The 7,091-nt window shown below is 39.4% G+C and overlaps 1 long non-coding RNA gene across 1 annotated transcript in view; it reads right to left on the reverse strand.

Annotated features, from left to right (window-relative positions):
* Positions 1-2,390: 2,390 nt before the first annotated feature.
* Positions 2,391-7,091, reverse strand: part of LOC140854709 (uncharacterized) — a 6,988-nt gene continuing 2,287 nt past the window's right edge. The window contains exons 2-3 of the long non-coding RNA XR_012137887.1: positions 2,548-2,640; positions 2,391-2,441 (exon numbers count right to left, since the gene is read on the reverse strand). This is a non-coding gene — a long non-coding RNA (uncharacterized lncRNA). The remainder of the gene's footprint in view (positions 2,442-2,547; positions 2,641-7,091) is intronic.

Consider the following 7,091-nt stretch of genomic DNA (forward strand, 5'->3'; position numbering starts at 1 on the left):
ATATACTGATATAAGAAATTTAATTGATGTAATAATTAAGATCTATTCAAATATCAATATTCATCATAACAATATCAAAATAAATTTTATAATTAATTTTTAAGCACAATTCAACCAACCAATAAAGTTCAACAACAACAATAAAGTACTATATATTATAATAACAAAAAAGAGTTTACACCATATTTTTTTGTCAAATATATGTAACTCTCAAATACAAAAATGGTAAAAAATATATGTCTATCACTATCATAAAAATGAACTCTTAATAATTTAGTCTCAGCCTTAATGAACTCCATCAGTATCAACTAAACTCTTAGCCTAGAGCAGTCCATCAACTTACAATGTGTATCCTTAAAAAAAAAAAAGAAAGCATATAAATAAGTTAATAAACAAGTAGCAATAATTTTAGTTGTGCAGCAGCAATATAGTCAATAAACAACAAAATTAGAGTAATAACAAATAGAGGATAATTCCAACATCACATGACACACCAAGTTAGTAAATAATGAAAGCAAAAATTTATAAAATAAATAACATGAACTAGATATGATCTTCAATTTACTACTATTAGCAAAAAATACTATGAAAACAATAAGATCATATGCATCAAGAATCATATTTTAAGGTAAGTTAACATAATATTATTATCTTGACAAGTAAAAAGAGACATGAAATATTGAAAGATTTTGAAAATATTGCGCATTCACTACTTCATGAGCACTACGGGCATCAAAAATTATTTAAAAATAATATAAGAACAATATTATTACCGACAAATATCTTGCTTAATTGAAGAAGAATAAATTCAAGTTCTTTAAGAAAAAATACCAGTTCATTAGTTTTCTATTTGATCCAGAAGGCATGGTAGTTTCATGAGCTAAATGTCTACCTAAAAATAATTTCATCGTATAGACTACAACAAAACAGATTATTAGCGATGAAAAAATTCGTTGCTAATAATCTATTTTTGTCGCTAATAGTTATTTACGATAAAATTTTTATCGCTAATAGTTAATCGTAAATAATCGCATCGTTGATAATATTTAATAATGAAAAAAAATTATTATAAAAAATGATATTACCGACGAAAAATTTTCATCATTAAAAAAATTAGTTTTTTTGAAAACTATTTACGATGAAAAATTTTAATCGTAAAAAAAATATTTATGATAAAATTTAATATCACTAATAAATAATAAATTAATAGCGATAAAAATTTTCATCGCTATTAATTTAATTAAAAATTTTTATGAAAATAAATTTTTAAAATTTTTAACGATGAAAATTTTTCATCATCAATATGATTATTTGAGATAAAAATATTTCATCGCTATCAATTTAATTAAAATTTTTTATTAAAATTAAATTTATAAAAATATTAGCGATGTAAATTTTTCATCACAAATAAAATTATTAGCGATGAAAATATTTTCATCGCTAATAATTTAATTATAAATTTTTATAAAAATTAAATTTAAATAATATCAGTGACGTAAAGCTTACGTCATAAATATGATAATTTTTGATATAAATTTTCATCATTAATAAAATATCAATTATTTACGACGTAAATACTTTTATCGCTATTAATTTAATATAAAATTTTAATATTTTTAAATTTATTAAAAAAATTTTATGACCAATTTTTTATTGCTAATATATTTTTTGACGATCCATATTTCATCGAAAATAATTCTGTCACTAATAATTTACACATATTTTTTTAAAAATAATTTATGAATATATATTTTTAATTTATATTTATAATATTTTTATAAAATAAAAATAATAAATAAAAATAAATTAATATAATAAATTTATAAATAAATTTTATTATTTTATTATATTAAATTAAAATTACAAAGATTTGAAATAAAAATAAAAAACTACATAAAGAGACCGTCAAGTGTCGACTCTACAGAAGGAGAACGAGCTGAAAATGAAAGCGCTCGGACCGATCTGCTACTGCCTCATCAGCTGTAACATCCACTTCATTATCTGAATTTAGAGCAACTGATACTCGTTGATGCATGTAGCCAACTCATCAGCTCGATGCTTAGTCCACTCTCTATCTTCAGTAGCCTGCCTCTGCACCTCCGCCAACCGAGCATCGTAGGCAGCATGGATGTTAGTCCTAGACGAGTGTGAAGATGAGGGAGCACTGATCTCATACCCTAAACCGCTAACATAACAGGATCTCGTACCAAGTACCTGATCACAGATCTCTTCATCTGTGGATGCGGTCGAGCCTTCAGGTGTAGGCTGTGATTTGATGCCTATCATACAGTCCTAAAAATTAAAATTATAGCTATTTTAATTTCATACTGAAAATCAAACTATGAATGAAAAAAATAATTGTAAAAACTTACAAAGAGCTCCTGGCTCTCGTCGTCCACTCCCCTGACCGTCGCTGGTGGGTCTGCTGGTAGATATCGATCCTATCAGGAAGCTTGCCACTCTCAGCATCTCTTTGTAATTTGAGAATAATTAATTAAAAAAATTTTAAATAGCTTGAGAATTATATACTAATTAAAAATTATTTACCATCTACTCCATGTGATGAGTGAATGACCTCGAACCCCTACAATACAGTACGGTCTATCTAGCCCAATTCATAGCGTTCTGGACACATCTTCTCTGTATAGTTAGCAGTCAAATTAGTAGGTAATAAATTAAATTTAAGAATAAATGATTCAATCATTAAACTCTAAAAAAAAATTTAGATGTGTAACCTGATATGCGGATCCTCGTAATGCCGGCATATGACAATCCAATCATCCATAGTGATGCTGTCATAGGGCCGCTGCCGCGCGCCTCCACCCCATGATCCTGCATCACATGGTACCAATGCTGATAGATGTGGTGGCGATACTCCTTGAAATACAAAGATAAATGAGCATCCACAGCTCGCCGCACACGATTCTCCTCAAAATCAATAATATCAAATACACCCTGCCAATAATAAATATTAAAAAAATATCATGCTAATTAAATATTATCAGTATAATTTATTTTACCCATGGCACCGCCGGCCAACCCCTTCCCCTCCCCACCCCCGACCCCATTCTGCCCCCGTTTCACCCTCGGCTGCCCCCCGACCACCTCCCCACCGGCCAACCCCCTCCCCAGTCTCGTGGCGACGTCGGCCACCATCCCCCCCCCCCCGCGCAACCCCTTCGCCCCCCGGTGGCCCGATCAATCTAGTCCACAACCATCAGGACCAAATAATTCTAGAATTACTAAGGTTGCGTTTGGTGCATCGTCAGATAATCTTGGAGGATAACGTGGATTACCTGAGAGTCTATTTGATTGGAGTATTCCAGATTACAAGGTATTTCAATGATTTTTAAAAATTATTTATTTAAAAAATTAATTATAAAAAAAATAATTTTTACTATATTTAGTTGATGAAAAAATTACTTCGAAAAATGATACTGAAAAAAGATTAATCTTATATGAAAATATGATAAAATTTATCAATATATTTTTCAATATAAAATATTTTTTTTAATACTACAATAGTATTATCATCTCCATCAATTTTAATATAATAATTATTATTATAATCTTTTGCAGAATGCTATCTTCATCTTAATTTTTTTGCAAAAATTCTCTCTTGAATGAATTTAGAAAGACATCAAAAAATTTAATAATTACATAGCAGCTTTATTGGAGTTATTTTTTTCGAATATGGATTACTACTACTTAGAAATTTATTAAATACCAATCCCTCCATGATATTTGTTTTACCTTCTCTCTTCGAAAAATAAGCATGGGGCCCATCAAATTTTTTATCATTTTTCTCTTTCCTTTTTCATACCAAACATGGTAATCTGACATAGGATTTATTTTTTCATGCCAGATTACTCCCAATCAAATAGGCCCTCAAGATAGATTGCCACCATTAAATTATCAGTAATATTGATTACTGTGCCTGGTACACACAGATAATGTTACAGTAAAATTACTAAAAATTTTGACTAACATGTTTGGTATGACCATCAGATTACCAGTAATGTGAAATTAAATTTTCAAAATAATTTCAATAATTTTGTTCTGGTGCTCTTTTTTTTCGATGAAAAGTAACGAAAGTGATATGGATGTGATTGTGGCACAGAGAAGTAGTGGGTTGAGGGATATGGGAAATCACTGGCATTGGGGGGGGGTGGGGAGGGGGTGGGGAGGGTGATAGGGGATAAGGGCAGAGAAGCTATAGGCAAGCAAAGGGAGATGGAAGAGCTGTGGGTCAGGAACACATGCGAAGGGGGAGAGGGAGAAGGGTTAGTCAATAGATTTTGTATAATTTTTTTGAGAGATAATTTTTTCAAAATTTTTATTATAACATTACAAAAAAAATGATAATCTAGATAGCCATCCCTCCTTAAGGTAATCTATATTACTACCCAAAAATATCGAAAACAGTAATTCAAATTATTATATTAAATTATCAATAATCTGAATAAATTGTCAACTACTGTTTAAATATTCACCTAATTAATATAATTTTATTTAAAATATACATTCTTAAGAGTGAATAAATTTCTCCTTTTTAGTACCATTGTCAATCTCATGCACCGATAGCCATCCTTCCGTACAGCATTAATTTTGACTCAAAACATTTATGGATCTAATTATCAATCTCACATAATAGCATGGAAATCAATTGTTTAAACAATATTTTTCAAACATGTACCCCCCTGTGCCGACAAGTGATAATACCAGCAGGAACACTAGATTAGTGCCGATTTGATTTAGTGTTAACGGGTGCTTTAGAATATAATAGAAGCCAAAGTTTCTATTATATATATACAGGGAGGGATATCTTATTTTGTTCAAAATTTCACGCATGATGCCTAAAGATGTGATCGTTCCTGTTGGTGCAAAAATCTGCTTGTGCCGGAGAAGCTGGAGTCGGAGAAGCCGCGGTCGCCGCCGGGACCTGCAAAGGAAGTCTAAACCGGAGGTGGGGTTGCTCTGGCAAGACCCTCCGACGCTCAAGTCAGTTCTCTGCCTCAATAAGAATGGAGTGCTCGAACGGAGAATTTAGCAGAGTTTTGAATAAGAAATGAGCTTATCGAATAACGTATCTGAGTCCCCCTTTTATAGACGGAGGAAGCAACGAATTGATGGCGACGTTTGTAACCGTCTGGCAGTGGACTGCCCAGGGTCAGACGGAGTTTGCTGCGAAGCGTAGTGGAACGGACCCGTGGCTATCGCTGGGGCGTGCCACGTGGAGTCTGCCGCATGAAGTGGGGCGGCATTTTGCCGTCGTGACTTGCCAGTGGATGAGAGAATCGCGCAGTATCCGTTGCAGAGGTGGAGCAGGATCGTGGCCGTTTATCGTGGCTGGTCAGATAGTAATGGAGCCCGTGCGGGATCCGTCATGGGGAGTGGACAGTGCTGCGATCGTTACTGCGGCCTGTCAGGGAGTGGTGGAGCTGCGCGGAATCCGCCCAGGAAATGTAGCAGAATCGTGGCCGCGATCGTGGCCTGGGAGTGCTGATACTGATCTGTCGGCTGAAGTTCGGCAGTGGTCATAGTCCGGCCACCGTAGAGGTCTGGACGAAGACTGTCTGCAGCCGTTGGAATCGAGGACGGAGCCCGGCTCCCGTAGGAGTCCGGGCGAAGTTTTCCTGCAGTCAAGGTTAAAGGCGAAGTCCGGCTCCCGTAGGAGTCCGGACGGGGCTTACCAGCAATTAACGTTGAGGACGGAGCCCGGCTCCCGTGGGAGTCCGGGTGGAGTTGTCCTGTAGTCGATGTCGGCGGCGGAGCCCGGCTCCCGTAGGAGTCCGGACGGAGTCTGCTTGTGGCTGAAGCTGTTGGCGTCGAGGGTGAAGCCCGGCTCCCATAAGAGTCTGGGCGAAGTCTCCCTGCAATTAAAGTCAGAGGGGAGGTCCGGCTCCCGTAGGAGTCCGGACGAGGCCTACCAGCGGTTGATGCTGAGGACGGAGCCCGGCTCCCGTAGGAGTCCGGGCGAAGCTGTCCTGTAGTCGATGTCGGCGGCGGAGCCCGGCTCCCGTAGGAGTCCGGGCGGAGCTGTCCTGTAGTCGATGTCGGCGGCGGAGCCCGGCTCCCGTAGGAGTCCGGGCGGAGTCTGCTTGTGGCTGAAGCTGTTGGCGTCGAGGATGAAGCCCGGCTCCCATAAGAGTCCGGGCGAAGTCTCCCTGCAATTAAAGTCAGAGAGAGAGGTCCGACTCCCGTAGGAGTCCGGACGAGGCCTACCAGCGGTTGATGCTGAGGACGGAGCCCGGCTCCCGTAGGAGTCCGGGCGAAGCTGTCCTGTAGTCGATGTCGGCGGCGGAGCTCGGCTCCCGTAGGAGTCCGGGCGGAGTCTGCTTGTGGCTGAAGCTGTTGGCGTCGAGGATGAAGCCCGGCTCCCATAAGAGTCCGGGCGAAGTCTCCCTACAATTAAAGTCAGAGGGGAGGTCCGGCTCCCGTAGGAGTCCGGACGAGGCCTACCAGTGGTTGATGCTGAGGACGGAGCCCGGCTCCCATAGGAGTCCGGGCGAAGCTGTCCTGTAGTCGATGTCGGCAGTGGAGCCCGGCTCCCGTAGAAGTCCGGGCGGAGCTGTCCTGTAGTCGATGTCGGCGGCGGAGCTCGGCTCCCGTAGGAGTCCGAGCGGAGCTGTCCTGTAGTCGATGTCGGCGGCGGAGCCCGGCTCCCGTAGGAGTCCGGGCGGAGTCTGCTTGCGGCTGAAGCTGTTGGAGTTCTCGGTGACGGAGCCCGGCTCCCGTAGGAGTCCGGGCAGAGTTTGTCGTGTAGTCGATTCCACTGAGGACTTCGGCTGTGGGTATTTTATACCCAACACCAGTCCCCTACTTCCGAGTTTGAATTTCAAACGAAGGAAGTAAGAGAGAGAGATGGGCACAGCCGAAACCGTCCCTTCGAATCCTGCGCACTGCACCTCCGATATTTTGGCATTAAATGTGCGCGTGCCGGAGTCTTTTCGAATTGGAGCGGTACGAGGGGACGCTTCGAAATTCCCACAGATACTCTGGCCTAGGTACGGTGCAATTATGATCCTGCCAACCGTCAGCCGCTTTTAGCCGTCTGCCAGGGGGAGTGGGACACGTGTCGGATGCGGGCT

Source organism: Elaeis guineensis, chromosome 1, assembly GCF_000442705.2.
Source record: "Elaeis guineensis isolate ETL-2024a chromosome 1, EG11, whole genome shotgun sequence".
Lineage (NCBI taxonomy): Eukaryota > Viridiplantae > Streptophyta > Magnoliopsida > Arecales > Arecaceae > Elaeis > Elaeis guineensis.